This window comes from Apium graveolens, chromosome 2, assembly GCF_009905375.1.
Source record: "Apium graveolens cultivar Ventura chromosome 2, ASM990537v1, whole genome shotgun sequence".
Lineage (NCBI taxonomy): Eukaryota > Viridiplantae > Streptophyta > Magnoliopsida > Apiales > Apiaceae > Apium > Apium graveolens.
In genome coordinates, this window is record NC_133648.1 from 169,526,056 (window position 1) to 169,546,916 (window position 20,861).

General features: G+C 38.0%; 1 protein-coding gene across 10 annotated transcripts in view; it reads left to right on the forward strand.

The window, feature by feature from the left end:
• Nucleotides 1–20,861, forward strand: part of LOC141707987 (uncharacterized) — an 83,414-nt gene that overhangs the window by 15,704 nt on the left and 46,849 nt on the right. For 2 of the 10 annotated variants that reach the window (XR_012569257.1, XR_012569262.1), the window contains exon 4: nucleotides 2,234–2,505. The exons of 6 other annotated variants lie outside the window; for them this stretch is intronic. The gene's annotated coding sequence lies outside the window, so the exon portion shown is untranslated. Of the gene's footprint in view, nucleotides 1–2,233; nucleotides 2,506–11,803; nucleotides 12,110–20,861 lie in introns of those variants that run through there. 2 more of the 10 variants (XR_012569254.1, XR_012569253.1) reach the window with 2 other exon arrangements.

Below are 20,861 nucleotides of genomic sequence, written 5' to 3' on the forward strand. Positions count from 1 at the left end.
AAAATCTTTGACAAACCTTCGATAATATCCTGCCAACCCCAAGAAACTTTGAACTTCTGTCGGCGTCTTTGGTCTTTCCCAATTTAACACAGCTTCAATCTTTGCTGGATCGACTTGGATGCCTTCTCTACTGATGATATGCCCTACAAATTGTACTTCCCTTAACCAGAATTCACATTTTGAGAATTTCGCGTACAGTTGCTCTTTCCTCATAATTTCCAAAGCTATCTTCAAGTGTTCTACATGCTCTTCTTCTGTCCTTGAGTAAATCAAGATGTCATCTATAAATACAATCACAAATTTGTCCAAATATCTCTTGAATACTCTGTTCATCAGATCCATGAATGCTGCCGGCGCGTTTGTCAAACCGAATGCCATCACAAGAAACTCGTAATGTCCATATCTCGTGCGAAACGCAGTCTTGGGAATATCTTCGGCTTTAATTTTCAATTGATGATAGCCTGACCGCAAATCTATCTTTGAAAACCATGCGGCTCCTTTTAGCTGGTCGAACAAATCGTCGATTTTCGATAAAGGATACTTGTTCTTGATAGTGAGCTTATTCAACTCCCGATAGTCGATGCATAATCGCATGCTGCCGTCCATCTTCTTTACGAACAACACCGGTGCACCCCATGGGGATACACTAGGTCGTATGATGCCTCGGTCTAGAAGATCTTGCAGTTACATTGACAATTCCTTCATTTCGACTGGAGCCATTCGATATGGAGCTTTCGAAACTGGTTCTGTGCCTGGTGCGAGATCAATCGTAAATTCAATTTTTTGATCTGGCGGTAACCCTGGAAGCTCGTCCGGAAAGACGTCTGGAAATTCACATACAACAGGAATATCTTCTATTCTAGGACTTCCTTTTTCAGTATCTAACACGTAAGCTAAGTACACCTCACATCCTTATCGAAGCAATCGTTTAGTCTGTATCACGGTGAGAAATTTCTTTCGCTGTTTTTCGCCTTTGAATATTACCGTTACATTTTTTGCAGTTCACAATTTGACTTTCTTATTCGCACAATCTATCTGAGCATTATGACATACTAACCAATCCATTCCCAAAATGATATCGAACTCTCCTAGCTTAAAAGGAATCAGGTCTACAGAAAAATGATGTCCGGCTATTTCTACATTACACGTAGGACATACTCGATCTACTGGAACTTGGTCGTCATTCGCTAATTTTATAATTAACGTCTCGCCCAACCATTCGATTTCACAATGTAATTTATCAAGAAATTTTTCAGAAATAAATGAACGAGTAGCTCCAAAATCAATTAATACTTTTGAACTTACGGAATTCACCAAAATCGTACCTGCGATCACACTCGGACTCTACACTGCTTCTTTCATTGTCATGTTGAAAGTCCTTGCTCTGGGTTGATTAGGCGGTGACGGAGGTAATGCCAATACTCTTGAAATACTAGCTGTCATAGCTGGTCATTTGCAATTTCTGGCGATATGCCCTTTCTTTCCACACTGGAAGCAAGTAATTTCTGCTATCTTTCCCGTTGGACATTCGTTAGAATAATGCCCTTTCTGCTTACATCGATAACACGTCACATCCCTTTTTATACATACGCCGGTATGTTTTCGATTACATATCTTGCAGTACGGAACTGGAACTCTGGCCATTCCCTGCTGACTGGGGGCTTGGAAACGATTACCTATTTTCTGTGTACCTTGTCCTATCCTTTTAAAATTCAAATTTGTCCAGGCTTGAAATCCCAGCTTTCTACTGGAGCGGTCTTGGAAACTTCCCTGTCCTTTGTCTTGCTGAGATCTTTCACTTTCCCCTTCAATAATCAAAGCTTTCTGGACTACGGCGGTATACGTTGCTAATTCAAAAACTACAACTTGGCCACGAATCCATGGTCGTAATCCTTCTTGAAATCTCTGAACTAGCTTTTCTTCAGTATCAACCTGTTCTGGGACAAACCTAGCCAACTCAGTAAATTTGGCTTCATACTCTGCCACGGACATATTTCCCTGCTTCAATTCTAAAAACTAAATCTGCATTTGGTTCTTCACATAGCGAGGAAAATGATTTTCTAAAAACATCTCTTTAAACCTATCCCACGAAATAACATTTTCATCCTCTAAAGCCTTTTTAGATTCCCACCAATAATTTGCCTCTCCTTTCAATAAATAGCTAGCAGAATCAGTCTTCTGGTCTTCACTTATCTTTACTAGTGCAAATGCTTTCTCTATCTCTTTTAACCAGGTGGTAGCTTTAATAGGATCAGTAGATCCTTCAAATTCTGGAGGTTTAACTGACTGAAACTGCTTAAAAGTTACAATAGGTAATGTTGGTGGTAGTTGAGGCTCCAAGACGAGGTGGCTGCTGTAACATTTGTTGTTGTATCTGCTGTTGTTGATGCTGCATCTGCTGCTGCATCATTACCATCTGTTGTTGCATCAGATGGAACATTTGGTTCATGGTCTCATTAGTCTGACCTTCGAAATTGCTGTTAGAGGTCTCATCCCTAGTCTTTCTTTTTGGTGCCATCTTCTTCTGATAATAAAACAGATGATATTTCTTTAACAGTTTAATAAACAATTGACAATATGTAAGGAAAACAATTTATCCTGTATTAATAACATGGTTTATATAAAGAAAACAGTTGCTGAATGTAAAAACTGGAAATGTAAACAGTTAAATAAAATGGTTGTTCTTTTTTTTTTCAACAGGAATTATGATAGGAAAAGCTGTAAAACAATAAAGTGAAAGTAAATGCTGTAAAACTGTAAAGATTGAAATTTAAATAAAAGAAATTGAAAAAGTTCATCTTATATATATGTGACACCAGCTCCAGGTGTAAATGCTTGATACAAAAGGTCTCGTGCTACTGGTAATCACTTCGGCTACAAGTCATACTACCACTACAGGCCAACTACTACTACAGGTTAAACTACTAGTACACACATACACACTACTCACTAGGTTATACTATGCTGCCTCTATATACATCTGTACTCTGAAGTCACTGTCTCAAAACCCAGGCGGAATACGCCTAAGCTCCTCTCTAAGTGCCTGGACCAAGGTCTGTGTCAAGCGGAATATCCTGCAGAACTCTGCGAAAGAAGGTGGTCCCTCATGGGTCAAATCATCAAGCTCCCAAGTGGCACTCATCAACACTGACTGCAAGCGCTGTCTCATATAGTAATCCGGCTGTAGGGCCGCTAACGGTCCTCTGCCCCTCTGGTCAAACAAATACACGATCTCTCGACACTGTGTCCACCAATACTCCACATCATCCCTCATAACCCTGTACTCATGGTATGGAACCATATGCGGCTGTGCAACCTGACCTACTGACTCCTATGATGGAACCCTCGGTATACCTGCAACCTGCTATGGTAAACCTAACGGTAGATCCACATCATGCTCTCCCATCCCCACGACTGGAATCATCTGAAACACATCTGACTCTGGGGCATGCACTGGTATAGGAGGTAACAATGGTGGTGGTGGTAAATCCTTCTCAATACCCGGTATAAACTGGTGCTCAACTAGTAAAGGAACCATCGGCTCAAAGAACTCAAATGGATCAAACATCTCTATGGGGTCATGAACTATCCCCTGTACTGGTGGTACCGGCTCCTGTGGCAATGGTGGTGGAGGTGGTAGAGGAGGAAACATATACTCAGATACTGGAGGTATAACTCGTGCTGCTGGCCCGGTGACTGTCCTCTCAGAAGACGCAGAATAACCAGAAGATGCCATCTGATAATATACCAAGAAAAGAAAAGTCACTAAACAATCCTAAGATTTACACTTCCCTATTCTAATCTGACCTAAATCCTAACACTATTTTTCCTATTTGACCATTTCTATCCTATGTGCTCTCCCTATCTTATCTTAACCCTAATGTTCTTGTTTTCAGGGACCAAACCTATAGCTCTGATGCCAAACCTGTAACGCCCTCCAGACCCGGGGTATAAGTCTGGGGGTTACTAGCTAATCACCAAACCTGTACAATCTGATTAACAAATAATAAAGAAATGAAATTAAACCCCTTTAGACACTAATCGAGATCTTTTTAGGTTGAAGTATGAAAATAAGAACCACTAACTACTTTATTACAAAACCAAATTCAAAATCTCACCTCTCTTTATTACAGACCATTGTCTAATTCATTTTAAACTAAGTTCAACTTTTATTCAAACACACACACTATCTATCAACAATCCACCTGTTCGGGCAACTCAAAACTTTCTTCCTAGATTGGGATCAACACCTTGGGTATGAGAGGATCCCGAGGCTTGACCCGCTTCTTTACCACTCGAGTCCTGATGGGTTTCATATTCCTTCTTAACTGAAAATAATAAGGTGAATAACAACAAAAAGGGGTGAGCCAAAAATTGCTCAACAAGTCCACAAAATATAAACAGTGTTAAAGCATTTTAAATGAATCCGTAATCCCGGGTATATCTGCAAAGATATAACCCCCACGAGAATAGAAAGAAGGCCATTACTGGCGAGTACAAATGAACTAAACTGGACACAAGTTCGCATCTATATTCTGCTGATCAGTCAGAATATAATGCAGATCTATATCTTAATATATAGATCCAGTCGGGTACCCAGGCACTACGGCCCATGTCGAGGCACCAGTCAAATCCCGGTCCTCAGGATTAAGACACACTCAATCCCAAAAAAATAACATTATCCAGTCCATCGCTTAGCAACCGGAACAATCGGTATGCTTTGATATATTCTAAACACCAGAATATATCAATCTCAATGTATCATCAATGGAATATGAATCAGGAATTCAAAGGAACGTAGAAATCAAGAATCGAAATGAAATATGAACAAAGGAATAACAAGTGTGTATCAGTGAATAAGAACAAGAATCAAAAGAGTGCAAATTTGATAAACATCTGAAGAAATGTCACTATTTTGAAAGTAGAATAGGGGAAGAACTTGCCTTCTGCGCGACTCGCTGCAATTAGATCACTTTCTTCGATCACCTTTGACTAATACCGACTCAACCTGCCTGGTTGGCTTAGCTTCTGTTAGCAAAATAGACTGGTTAAGTCATTTAGTACTTCAATTGCATCTTGAATCGACTTTACACCGTTCCTAACATCTACCCATGCGCTTATGACTAACTCATGTATTATTTATTAGCAAATAAGACTCAATTAACCACGTACTACACAAATGCAAATAATCATTTTTATAGTTAAAATAATTTTTAGAACCAAAATCGACTCGCTGATCGCTCAACTGATCGTTATCTGACTCGTTTCCCATTTTTTCGGAATTTTCGGACTCGTCTCGGTCACGCATTGCGACTGATAATCAAACAAGTAACAAAATCAACTAATTTTTAGAAGAAATTAAGCTTTGATATTATTTTTAATGAAAAGAATTCATTTTTCTGAGTCAACAGGCTTTCGTTTCACTCGACTTGGACTAACGGTTGAATTATTATCCATTAAACACTGATAATTCCAATTTTTATTCACTATAAATAATTATTACTAATTTTTAAAACTCAAAAATAATTTTTAAATCATTATTTATGAAAAATCAGAATTAAAAATGATTTTTCTATAATTTTTGGAATTAAAATGAATTTATTGCTATTTATTGAAAATTATTTGATTAATTATCAAAATAATTAATCATTTTTAAGTAATTAATAAATAGTTAATAAATAATAAATAAATAATAAATAATTAAGAAAATAATTCAATCTGATTTTTAGAAAATAATTCAGAATTTTTTATAATATAAATCAATTAATTAAATAATTAATTAATCAATTTATAAAATAAATAAATCTGATTTTCAAAATTAATAAAATAAAATTAAAAATCCAGAAACATATGTCAGAAACCAACCATCTGACAAAACAGATCAAAATCGGGTTGACAAACGGGTCAACCTGGTCACCATCCGGGTCATGAAGAACATGACCGGATTTTTCCAGAATCCGGCCACCGGTTAGGATTCCGGCGAGTCAAAATCAGGCAAAAAACAACACCGTTTGGTGTGGTTTTTACTGGGTTTCAATTCCACACAACTGCAGCAACTCAACTACGGCCAAAACATACCATAAACATCACTAAAACTTTATCTCCGATCAAACCATCATGAACTCCGGCCAAAAAATCGAATTTGCAGAATCGTACATGAAATTGAACGTTTAATAGTGCAAATCAAAGCTAAGAACATATACAATCATAACCCTAACCTTTCAGGAACCACAGATTCATAGATTTCATCGAGTTGTATTTTGAAAATCTGACATAAACCCTAGAAATCGAATTCATCGATTTAAGTATCGTTTGTTCAATTAATTAGTACCAATCGATTGCTTGCAACACAGAGAATCTATATCAGTAATCAAAATCATTCAACAACTCCTATAACTAAAATCCCCAAATCACAACTATGAACCCTAGAATCGAAATAAAAAATAGACTGATTTAAACATGAAATTGATGATACAAACCGAAAGAACACTTCAAGAGCTTCGTTTTGAGTACTTACATGACTGTAAACGATGCCAAAAACTGATCAGAATCACTGCTCGATTTCTTGACCCGAATTACAAACCCTAACCCGACTGCAGAGAATTTTGGGTATTTTTCTGATTTTTAATTAATAATTATGATTAATTAAATAAAAATTAGGCTAATTATAGTAGTAAAATTAATGCTCCTAATTAAAATTAAGGCCCTAATTCTACACTTTTTATAATTTATAGGCCCCTAATTTTATAATTTTTGAGTATTAAAATTTAATTTATAAATATTTTATATATGCAATATATATGCCAAAATTTTCCAAAAATTGTGAATATTGTAAAAATGCAAAGAAATAATATAAATGAAAGTCCTATAATTTTATAAAAATAAAAATGTGATTTTTGTGGGGTTTTTGACACCCAATGAGGCCCGGAAAAGTCATTTTTCGTAAAACGAGAAAATTTATAAAATATTTAGATGTTCAGAATAATGCGATGGTGAAAGCCGTTTGATGAAAAATAATACCCATTATTTTATTTGAAATACTGGCTTTAAAATCATAGTTTGGGTCGTAAAACGTTTGAAATGAAAGCGATGAATGCACAATAAAATATCTGAAAAATATCTTGAAAATACAGAAATGACACAGAATGCACATAACACGTAATAATTAGGGTTTAACAGATAATCACACATAAATGACACATTAACACACCTTATTTATTATGATTATGATATAATATAAACGTAAATTTCCCAGTCGTTACAAGAAGGAGATCCCACTTCAATAGGAAGCATTGCTTCTATGCCATAAGCTAGTTTGAATGGAGTCTCTCCGGTGCTTGTCCCAGGGCTTGTTCTGTAGGACCATAGTATGCTTGGCAGTTATTCTGGCCATTCGCTTTTGCTCTCTTTAAGTCTCTTCTCAATACCCCGGAGTAGGATTCTGTTGGTGACTTCTACTTGCCCATTTCCTTGGGGATATGACTTTTTGTGCTTGATCTCGCGCTATTAGAGGTAGGGCTCGAATTCTGATCCGATGAACTGTGGTCCATTATCTGATACTAGGACTCTTGGAATCCCGAACCTCATCAAAATATTGTTCATAAACTTTATGCAGTCTTGCTGATTTATGGTCCTCATTGCTTTCGCTTCAACCCATTTGGTCATGTAATCAATTGAGACTAACAAGTACCTAGGATCTTCTTTGGCCCGGGGAAAGGGTCCCATCATGTCAATACCTCAGACGACAAAGGGGATTGGTGATAGGACTGAGGAAGGTAGGACTGGGCTGATCTGGGATACGTTGCTGAAGAGCTGGCATTCCTTGTATTTTTTCACGAATTCTAATGCATCCTAATGAATAATTGGCCAGTAGTAGCCTTGTCTTATGATCTTATGAGCTAGGGACTTTGCGGACATGTGATCTCCACATATTCCTTCATGGACTTCCATCAAACAGTATTTTGCTTCTTCTGGGCTAATGCATTTTAGGATAGGAGATGAGAAAGTCTTGCGGTATAGTAGTCCTTCTTCAAGGAAGAACTTGGTTGCTTTGGCTTTCAGTCTTTGGGCCTTTCCTTTGTCTTCTGGGAGTTCTCCTTTTTCTAAGTAGTTGATGAAATGAGTCATCCAGTTCTGGTTGCTTTCTATCTCGAAGACTTCTTCAGAATCAATAGATGGTTTGTGGAGTTCTTCGAAGTAAACTGAGCAGTCCAGGTCCGATGAGTTCCGGAATAACTTGAATAAAATGTCCGCTTCTTCGTTTTCTTCTCGACATATCTGAAGGACTTGATGCTTTGGGATTGAGGTTAGGTAACTTTGAACCAGTGCTTGATACTTTTCCAGAATGGGGTCCTTTGCTATGTATTCCCCATTTATTTGCTTGACCACTATCTGGGAGTCGCTATAGATTTTTAAGTCCTGGACCCTAAGAGTCCTGGAGAGCTTTAGTCTTGCAATCAGTGCCTCATATTCCTCCTGGTTGTTGGTTGGCGGGAAACTGAAAGATGTAGCTGTTTGAATGGTGAATCCTTCATGACTTTTTAGTGTGAGTCCGGCTCCCGACCTCTCGGCTGTTGAAGAACCATCTACTTTCAAGGTCCAGGCTCCCGGATTTGCATCTTGGTTTGTCTCCGGATCTATGTTCATTGGTTTTGGTTCTCTTCCGGGAAGTTGCATTCGATTATGAAATCTGCAAGTGCTTGAGCTTTAATGGCTGTCTTGGGAATGAAGCTTAAGTTGAACTGGCTTAACTCCATATCCCAATTGACTAGCCTTCCCGAGACATCTGGCTTGTGAATTATCTTTCTAAGAGGCTGATTTGTGACCACTCTGATTTCTCTTCCTTGGAAGTAGTGTTTGAGTTTTCTTGAAGTTGTTACTAAGGCGAAGGCAAACTTCTCCAGTCTTGGGTATCTAGTTTTCGCATCTTTAAGAACTTGGCTTACATAGTAAACTGGTTGCTGTTTTCCATTTTCTTTCCTAATTAGGGCAACTCATACTGCTTGTGCTCCCACTGATAAGTATAAGTAGAGAGACTCTCCTGGTTGAGCTTTAGTTAGGACTGGTGGCTGAGAGAGGTAGGACTTGGTTTCCTCAAATGCCTTTTGGCACTCCGGACTCCAGTTTACCTCTTTCTTGTTGCTTTCCCCCTTGATTAAATCAAAGAATGGTAAGCACCTCTCTGCTAGTTTGGAGACGAATCTCCTTGGTGCTGCTAGGGAACCTGCTAGCTTCTGCACATCTTTCTGGGTCCTGGGAGATCTCATCTCCTAGATTGCTTTTATCTTCTCCAGATTAGCTTCTATTCCTGGGTTGCTGATCAGGAATCCTAAGAACTTGCCTGCTCCTACTCTGAAGGTACATTTCTCCGAATTCAGCTTAAGTTGATTCTTCCTCAGGTAGTCAAAGTATTCTTTCAGATCTTCTACGTGTCCTGGTATAGTTGTTGATTTTGAAATCATGTCACCGACATAGAACTCCAAGTTCCTCCCGATTTGGGACTTGAATATCTTATTCATGGCTCTTTGGTAAGTGGATCCTGCGCTTGTCAGTCCGAATGGTAACATCACATAAGCATTAACTGCTTTGTGAGTTATGAATGCTGTCTTAGGTATGTCCTTCGGGTTCATCTTGATCTGGTTGTACCCGGAGAAGGCGTCCATGAAACTTAGCATGATGTTTCCGGAGGTGGCATCTATCAATTGATCAATATTAGGGAGAAGGTATGGGTCCTTGGGGCATGCATCATTCAAATCAGTGTAGTCCACACATATTCTCCATTTGCCGTTGGACTTCTTCACCATGACAACATTAGCTAGCCACTCCGGGTATTTGATTTCTTTGATGATTCCTGCTTTAAGTAACTTATCCACTTCTTCGTCTATGGCCCTTTGCCTCTCCGGGGAGAAATTCTTTCGCTTCTGCTTGACGGGTTTTCTATTGAGGTTAACATCCAAGCTGTGCATTGCTATGGACTCATGTAGTCCGAGCATGTCTCTTGGACTCCAGGAAAACACATCTTTATAATCCTGGAGTAAGGACACTAGTCTTTCTCTGAAGGACTCCTCGAGTCCTGACCCAACTTTCACCTTTTTGTTAGGACTGCTCTCATCAACCTGGGCTTCTTCCGTTTCAACTGCTACCTCGATTTTTGCTTGTTCTTTGGTTGAGACCATTTGATGAATCCGGGCTTCAGAGTTCTTCTTCAAGTATAAGTTGACTTGTTTTGATCCTTTGTCTCTGGTTGCTTGCATGGTAGGACTGGCTTTGCCTAGGACCTGATTTGGCTTGTCGACTACCATGACTTGGTTACTTGTCGGTCCCTCTGGACTTGGTATGCTTGCTTCTGGGTCCGGACTTGATTCAATGAGTTATACTTCTTTTGTTGTTTCTGTACTTGGCCGGGGTCAGTGCTTCTTGATGCTTTGCTGTTTGTGAAGGACTGTGGCCTTCCTTTTGTTGTCCTGGTGGGTTTCTTCCATGACTAACCCTTGGCTATAACATGTTTCAGCAACTCCATAATCTCCTTTTATCTCCCCGACTCCTGTCGGGGCTGGGAACATGATTTTGAGATGGGAGATTAAAGTTATCGCTTGCATCATGGTTAGAGCTGACCTGTCGATGATTCCATTGTATGATGGAGTGTTGATGAAATAGAACTTTATGACATGAGTTACTTGGTTAGGAGTAGTTGCAAAAATGACAGGTAGATATAAAGTCCCTTGGATCGGGACTAAGTTGTGTCCGAACTCATAGAGTGGATCCTCCCGGCAATCATTTTAGCGAACGCTCCCTAACTGTATTCGATCCACCGTGTGCTTGAAGAGAATATTTACCGAGGAACCATTATCTATCAACATTCTTCTTACTTCGTTATCAAAGATGTCCACGGTGACAATTAAAGCTGAGGGTTGACTCCTTCATAGTCCATACTGCTAAAGGATATCACCAGATCTGGGAGTGATTGGATTGAGAGCACTTCTTCATCAAAGTTCGGGCTCCGAGGTGGGGAGTGGGAGCCTCTTAGGACTACATTAACTACGTTCTTTCCTTTCATCTGCGCCTCCCCTCTGTTGTTGTTGTCCCAGACTAAGTACTTATTCATATTTCCTTTCTTCACTTGTCCTCAATGAAGTACTTGAGTGATAAGCAGTTCTCAGTCTTGTGGCCATGGGTCTCATGATAATCGTACTGCCTATTATAAGGCCTGCTCTCCGGAGATAATAGAAAGGTTTGTCTTTTACCTCCTTCAAGATTTCTTCCCGGGTCATGTTGAGAGGAGTCCAGTCCGGTCCCTGCTTCGGCTCCCGGGGCTGCTTCGCGGGTCCTGGATCGCTCTTGGACTCCGGCTTAGGACCGAGTCTCTGAAAAACTGGAGTAGTTTGTCTTTCTTGGTTCTGTTGGTTTTGCTTGAACTTCTTGTCCTGATGGTAACCCCCTTTCTGTCGGTCATCAAAGTTTTTACTCCTGGATCCCCCACTCCGGGTCATTGTAACACCCCCAGATCCGGGGTCGGGAATCCGGGTTGTCACGGTCTTTCTTTCCACAATATCACTTTACTTAATTAATAATAAATACCCTCATGCTGTGACCCCACACTAACACACACCACAACTCGTTATAGTCTCAGAGATGAAATTGAAATAAGTACAAGTCTTTGAATCCACAATTTAAAATTATTACAACCCAAAATGATTACTTGATAATTTACAGTTAATTGCCATTATCTGCCACAAGTTATAATTATACATAATTGGATTCTCAAAAGTAGATGGTCTAAACTACAATGGATCTACCTCTGCAGCTATAGCAGCTACAATATCAGCGGGAAGACGCGGGACGCTTCCCACGCGCTTGCGCTGGGTCTGCTGGAGTCTGGCCATCTCTCCTAACTGTTGTTGTGTGATGAAGAAATATAGCAAGGGTGAGCAGCAAGCCCACCAAAATAATATGTATAATGATTTACAATATATGAGCCTACTCATAATACTCCTGAAAGTCTTGGTCAAAAGAAATGAACCAAGTTTGATATCTTAATGCGATGAAGTCGCAAAATATTCAGTATATATACATATATACTTTTCAAAATATTGGAAGTCCTCTTCCATGCATAATATACACAAAGTCCCAGTGTATAACTGTATAAAAAAATATCGTTGCAAGGTGATCTCATATATCTAACCTTGTCTCAACGTTTTTCTGAAAATCTTTGTCATTCATAAGACAATTATTAATTAGATATAAGTTTAAAAGATGAGGTTACCAAATACCCCAATATACTTATATCTTTCCCAATACTACTTGAACTACCACCGTTCAAGTTATAATCAGTTTCAAAAGTTCATCACATAGATGAGACTACAAGACAAGATTTGAATAGATTCAATCTTTGAAATATTATTGAATGAAATAAAGTTACGAGATACTTTATTTAGTCCCGATATATATATATCCACATATATATCTCTTAAACATTTCCTGGAACCTCTGTTATGTAAAGTATGAACAGAGTTTGAAACATCCAATGAATTTTGGAAAGGAAAAGAATTTTGGCATAAACCCGATATCTCGCTGATCAGGCAAAGATACCAATAAGTAACCTTTTCTACTAGTAGATGGACGAATTCCCCACTGGTCATCACCCTGGTCATAATTAAGACCTATGCTGGACTGCCACTCAGCCACTTATGCATTTGATGGACTCCCACTAAGCCACTTACACAATAATAGACCGTACCCCGGCCTGTCGCTTATGCCGACTCAATGAGAGGGGCTTACTTCCCGAACGTTGGGCAAGTAATCAATTCATTTACCAAATCTGCAACCTTGTTGCGAATATAAAATACACCACAGAGCCGGATTCCCCAGGTTTTGAGCGAGTATTTAAATCCCCTTAAAAAGGAAGATCTTAAATATAAAAATGAGTTTTGGGATCCGCTCTGACTTTTAAAAATCACTTTGAAGACTCGAAAACACTTTAAAGAGTGTTTGGAGTAAAGCTGATTTAATGAAGTAAATCAGTCCCCAGAATATTAGAAAATATCTGAATATTATTAATTAAATAATATTCCCATAAAGAATAATCTTTATAAAAAAAAATAATTGAAGTAGAAGTATTAAAATTTATATTTGAAACGAGTATTAAATAACCAAAGATATACTTATATGAAAGTATTATCTTTATTTGAATAATCGAAAATAAGTTTGATTATTTACACCTTATTCTTTAATAAAATAAAGAATATATTTCAGCAAATAATCGGAGTCATAGATCCTCAAATGAATATTCAAATAATATTCAATAAATAAAATAAGCTGAGTCATAATACCTCGAATGAATATTATAAATAATATTCATTAAATAAAATAAAGGAGTCATACATCCTCAAATGAATATTCAAATAATATTCAATAAATAAAATAAGCTGAGTCATAATACCTCGAATGAATATTATAAATAATATTCATTAAATAAAATAAAGGAGTCATACATCCTCAAATGAATATTCAAAATAATATTCATTTAATATAAAGGAGTCATACGCCTTCGAATAATATTCGAAATAATATTCAATAATAAAATAAAGTTAAAGTAATCGAATAAACCTTATTCGATTAATAGTTTTGAAAACTATGCCCATATATATATATATATAAGTATATATATATATATCCATATATACAAAATCTACTCGGGATCCTCGACTCCCGGTTTTAGAAAATATTTCCACCTTTGGGTCCCTATACTAAGGGTATACGCAAATACCGCTTATCTCTAGCATAGGTATTATGCAACGAATAAGCATTTGAACCAACAGATATATAAATCAAGAATACGAAACAGGCATGCATATATATACCATATCAGCATGCTTCAATATATCGCAACATTTGCTAATTAACCAACATGCATCTATCGCAAGATAATGCATATACATATATTCATCACAACAACAGTATAACGGGTAGAAAACTTGCCTGAGCGACTGGGGGTTACGAATGGCTCGGGACGAGTCTGGTAACCTATAAGCAACAAGTAAGTTGGAATTAAACCAAAGTCACTTGTTAATCTATACTTTAACTAACTTAGACTCTAACGCTCGTTTTGCGCTCACTGATTCGCTTAAGTCACTCGGGTACCCTCGGCTCCACCATTTTTAATAATTTAACCTTTACGAGTTTTAAAGCGATTCCTTCGCGAGTGTCTTACCAACTGCCTAACGCACTTACCATAAATGTTTCACACATTAATTAACCCTTTTTGGTCTTTAACCTATGTTTCAAAGTAAGGCGAGGGAAAAAGTTTCGTCCGCGAAACGCCGTTACTTGAAACGGTCGTTTCTCCTAAACCGTAAATCGGAATCGAACGAACTACATATCAAAACGAAGCTCGTAACATGAGCTATCTAAACATGGCAGTGGTCACAATTTAGCAGGGGGTCTCGGGTCCTAATGCTATGCACAAAAACAGTCCAAAGAAAATCGGACGTTACAACGGCTATGTTTACGCGATTTCCCATTTTTTAAACTATCCACAATCAACACAAACCATCCTCAAATCCAACACACAACAAACACCCATCCTTATCACATCATAACAACCCCAACCAATTCAATTTAACCATTCATACTTATGCTTAAACTTTACTTTAATCATTCTTAAGTTTCTTTAAATCAAAACCACAAAATTACCATTTCATTTCACTACCATTCCAAATCTCAAACTCTAATCATAACAACAACTACAATAACATCCTACTCATCAAAATCACCTTATAATATATATGAACCTAGGGTTTGAAAATGGTATACCTTCCTTGAAGTGGTGGGTTGAGCTAGGAAGCCTTAAGAAGCTTGGAGAAGCCTTAGGAAAGCTTGGATCTTTAAGAAAACAAGAAAAAGTTCAAGTTAAAAACTTGAAAACACTATTCATTGTCTTCTTCATTGATTAAATGGAGAAGCTAGAGAAAGAATTAATGGCTTAAACTCATGATATAGCCATAACTAAGCATAAAGATGGTTAGGGAATTTTCTTACCAATTAAGGATGCTTGGATCTTGATTTTGGAAATTTTTTTCTTTGAAAAAGGCAAAAAGCCGAGAGCTAATATGAAGAACAATGCCTTGGCTGATTTTTTTTGATTTTTTTGATGAAATGATTTGCTAGTTGGTTGGCTTGGTTTTGTTTTTGATTTAGCAAATTACCACCTTGCCCTTGAATTTGTGTGGTCCTTAATCAACCACACCTCCCTTCTTCCATGTCATGCTTATGTCACCCTTATGATGTCATCCTCCCTTCCTTGTCTCCTTTCTATTGGTTGGATGACATCACTCCCATTAAACCCTTTGATTAGCTTCCTAATCGTTTGCCTAATGACCGCTGATCTGTTGTACGGTTCGCTTATCTTTCGTTCTTGTTTATCGTTTGAGGATCATACCCGGGATCTTATTACTTAGGTTCCCTTAACCTTTCTCAATACATTATATTCCTTTTTATGATCCTCTATTATAATCCTTTAATTTAAATCCTTTTTATCCTGTTACCTTATACTCAATTCTCTCCGTATCTTGTGGATTTCCGGGAAAAACCAAAGTGTTCGGAATTGGATTCTGACGATCTTTACATACACTTATATACTTCATAGAGTACTAATAATATCCCATAAGATCAATAACAGAACCCCTACATAGCGTGGCATGAACAGTTTTCTCATTCAGCAAAAACACTATTCATAAGGGTTTCAAAAATTTCCAAAAATTGGGGTTATTATAGTCTCCCCTTCTTAAAAGGATTCCGTCCCGGAATCAGATAGAAATAAATAGGGATACTCTCTTTGCATTGCACTTTCTAACTCTCGAGTCAATTTTCCCACATTGTGGTTCTACCATCAAACTCTGACTAGTTTGATAACCCTTCTCCTAAGCACTTGTCCCTTTTCGATCTATAACCCTTTCTAGTTGCTCCATATAGGTTACGTCGGGTTGCATATCTATGCGCTCATATGCCTCTATTTATCTGGCATCTGAATTACACTTCCTTAACATTGATACATGAAACACGTTACGACCTGCTACATGTTCGGGGTTAGGGCTAGCTCATATGCTAACTTCCCAAACGTCTTAATATATCCAAGGGTCCAACAAATTGTAGACTTAGCTTTCCTTTCTTTCCGAACCTCATCAATCCTTTCCAAGGGATACCTATATCATTACTAGGTCCCCTATTTCATACTCTTTATCCTTTCGTGTCAAATCAACATACTTATCATGTCCATCTTGGGCTACTACCAGCCGTCCTCTGATTAGATCTATCATATCCTTGGTCCTTTGGACTACTGCGGGTCCGAGCATCTTACGCTCTACAACTTCATCCTAACATAAGGGAGATCGACATTATCTTCCCTCAAGAATCTCATAAGGCGACATCTCGATAATGACATATGATCTATTGTCGTAAGATAACTCAATCCGAATTAAGTGATCATTCCAAATTCTTTCAAGTCTATTGCACAGACTCTCATTATAGCTTTTATCATTAGAGCTTCTGCTTCTCAATACCCATTCTTTTCCAGTTCGTAATCGCTACTACCTTCCGTTCCTAATATTATACGGGTTATACTTTTGCTTGTTAGCGTTCTATAACCTTTTAATAACCACGTCAACCTTAGTATCACGAATGTGTTCCCATTCCGCATACTACCACCACTTTATTACTCCTTTTTCAGTTGTTTCTATTTTCCAAAATTTGATCAATCAAATAGAAGTAAAGGAATTTGTTGAGAGATCACTATGATCATGAACACTTGTTATATCGCATAGTTAGTACAGAAGGTGGCCAGCCTTTAGTACTTGACAAGCAATTAAACAACATGTGGTATCCTACTAGGCTTCTATCACAAAGATAGATAGTCATTCGGCAATACCTCCCCTTCTGGAAGGGTTGTTCTTCTCAGCTTACATGAAATGAAAAGAAGAGAAAAGAACGAACTGAAGAGAATTGTATATATGAAAAAATATACAACCACAAAATATCTGGCTTGGAACCTACCTCTGAACTATAGAGGTTTGTCATAGGAGAACAAAACATATATGTATTTATATCAACATCAAGTATTATAGCATCGCATTTCACGTGCCTAAATATTTTCTCTATCCCGTCCATCATTCTATGGACCCATGCTCTTCCTCGAGCTTATACACAATCACCTTTGAAACTCCCTCGACATCGAAAATCGAATCTGGGATCTCATTCTATATATCACCGTTACTAGGATTCTATGCTCGCATCGCAACCTTCCTCGTATAATAATACGGCTCTCTATTGATAAGAAAGAATAAATATTCACTAGGTAGATACTCTACTTAATTAGTCTATCAATGATAACTTATACACTACCACGACCCGATTAGTGGTACTCAATCTCAACACCCATTCCAATACAACTCTCACGGTTGTAATCAGCTCATTACTCGCAGAATCATTGCTGCCTTACTATGGTCCACCACTGACCCACTGTAGTCATTTATTTTCCATGAAGTCTTAATAACTAACCATACGGAATCTATCCATGTCGTATCAAATCCTTCTAAGGAGGTAACATAATCACCATTCCTGATTCATAAAGAACACTCCTGATCCTGACATACATACATGACATGAAGCATATAAAATTGCAGAAGAGTTTCAATCAAAGCACCGATAGCAGGTTAATACCATTCTTAATCATATGCCTTCAATAGAAGACTTAACTCAAAGGTTTGTTTGGTCCTTTTTGAAACATGGTCCTGGCTTATCTCAAGATAGGACCTTCTAAGATAGATAGCCCGTTCATGGCGATTACACAATTTAAACCTTTACCAACTACTATTACGGTTGGGTATTGCACAGTCATCAGAAGGAATGTCAATCTTTCAAACCATAATTCAACCTTCACATTTTTAACCATCATCGCTGTATTCTTTTGGCACACGCGCCTATAATTTTTCCTTTTACCGTTAAAGTGTCGGCCACCTCTTTGGCCTTTCCTGATAGTAATAGTTCCTTACAGTCAATGTCATTTTAACCACCTCCAAATAAATTTTCTACCTTATTTCAATCACAGCTTATGTGAAAATACTTTTCTTTAATATCTGATGAGAAAAAAAAAATTTCCATTTTTCCATAAGTTATCCCCTCAGTCTTTAGAGGTTAATCACTGTCATGACTGACTCTCAATCATAATTAGAACATCTTTTATCTTAAGTCCTAATTGCCCTGAACAATTTCGACCATTACTGGTTCGATCCATACTTTCTCGTGGTTTAACACGTGCCCCATTTGGCATCATTATAATTACGTCATATTTCCTTTATCCACATTTCTATTCTTGAGAATTTTGAATATTACCTTTTTCCTTATAAAACCTCTAAGGTTATCCTTCAATCGTTCCTCCTGTATTCCCTAGATACAGGGCATATCACAATACCATTTACTAATAGTAGAACCATTGTCTATATACTTCTGCAAAATTTCTCCACTGATTCTTAAAGGTTGTTGTTACCTTAACCCTTTCCCAATCATACTGTCAAAACTCATACTATCCCTATCAAGGGTGAAATGCCAACCTTTATGCATTCCCCTGGGATTCGTTTTAAGTTACCGATGTTCTATCCTTAATTCCACCTTTAAAAAGGTACAAGCATCCTTCCATGGATAAATAAAGTCATATATCCCTGATATGGGTATCTTATTCAATCATTCCCACCTCGATAGTAAATGCCTAATTTCACAATAACATCTGTATACAAAATGAGGTTAATCAAAATGGCCTCCAAAAGATAACAACGGTTATCCGCTTTTCTTGCCTAATCTGGTAACGATAACATGGATGTTCTGGAAGATATTGGTCGTGTTCAACGTGAACTTCTTCTTAATAATTCCTTATTTACTTTTGTTGTTTATCTCAACAGTCACCTCAATGTTGGGATATCTTTCATATCTGGCGTCTCCCTTTCTGGGTATCATGCCACCGGTCTTACACTTCACCTTCTTGAAGGTCACTTCCTTCATCCAATTTTCTTAATTTCTTACTTTCTTATCCCCTTAGTCTATCCGCGTCTCATTATTTATCCTTCGAATTATCTCAAGGTTTCCTCGAATCCTCCCAACTTACAGGGGATAAACTATATGCATCTCTTATGCCTTCAACCGTCAACTTTAACTCATGGTGAATCACCCTCATCCTGACGATCATATACTTTTCTATTTCTATTAATAGGAGTCTTTAGGGTTTCCTCATACCCAACTCCCTTATCATTCCTCAAACTCTGTTGCCTTTTTATTCCTTTCCACTTCAATTCCTTTTTATTTTCCTTTCTCTTATCATTATTTCACGAACCAACACAACATAAGCATTGATTTCAAATATCCCGTCATTCTGGATTCGCGTCTTCAGAACGAATCTTAACAACTTTTACAGCTTAGATTCATAATTCATCATACTCGTCTGCCTTTGTTCTGGCTCTAAAGCTTTTACACTATTCCATAACCTTGGGAATTACGATCCCGAAAACAATTGGCTGAACTTTAATCAGTTTATTATAATCTCTTGCTCCGTGCCTTCCTTGGCCTTTCACCAGCGGGTGGTCTCTCTCTTGGGAGGGTGAGTGATAAAAACAGTCTTTTGTGATTCGTCAATCATTTAGAATCTCAAATGATTCCTATATTTCCTTTAGCCAGGCTCTTGCCTCGACTAGGTCAACCTGTTCCTTGGAACTCTGAGAGCTTAACGATTTAAAGGTCATGAAAGAATTTCCTGCCGCATTGTCCCCTCAAGGTGGTGGTTGGGGATAATAGTCTAAGTTCTGTCTAGATAGGTCCATGAATTGCCGTATAGGAGTACCGTCTCGGTTCTCCTTTCCTTACTCGACTTTCTGTTTCCTTAGTATGAAATGTTTCATCCTACTCCCCATAATTGGGGTCATCTTTTAATTTAAAATCCTCATTTTCCTCTCCATTATGTCATGGGTTCCTTCTATCTTGATGGCGACCTCCCTGACTATCACGTTCAGGGTTTGCTCTAAATCTTATTCCTCAAACTATGGCTCTCATCTAAGTTCTCATCCTTACGCTCTTGAACTTTCGAAACCCAAATTCTATAGGAATACCTCATTATTCCCTTATCCTCTTTCTCGGTATTAATCTCATATTTATTTGTTGTCTCTCTGCCTTCATTCATCACCTTTCTCTGGCACAATATGCTCTTTTCCGATAATTCGGACTGTATTGCAATCTCAAACAGCTTTTCGGTACCGGCTCCGGTTACCTTCATATCTATTTCCATTTTTTTTTTTTTCAAAATCTCTTATCAACTTTCCCAAAGACATTAACCTCTTGAGTCTCTCCTTTTTACTAAGGGCATCAGCCACCACATTGGCTTTCCCCGAATGATAAAGAATCTCCCAATCATTATTCTTGATTAGCTCTAACTGCCTCCTCTGGCATATGTTGAGCTCTTTCTACGTGAAAATGTACTAGAGCACTTATGGCTTAGGTAATTCTCGCACTTCTCTCCATACAAGTAGTGCCTCCAATCTTTAGGGTAAACTATTGCCACGAGCCTAAGCTCATGAGCGGGGATATCGAATTTCATACTACCTTAATTGTCTTGACATGTACGCGATTACCTTACCGTGCTGCATAAGCACGCACCCTAAGCCCTTGTGCGAAGCGTCACTACACTTCACAAAATCTCCTTTTCCATCCGGCAATGCCAGCATAGGGGCCATCACCAACCTCTGCTTCAGTTCTTGAAAGCTGTTCTCACATTTCTCTGTCCATTCGAACTTCTCAGTCTTACGAGTAAGCCGCGTTAAAGGGGCTAC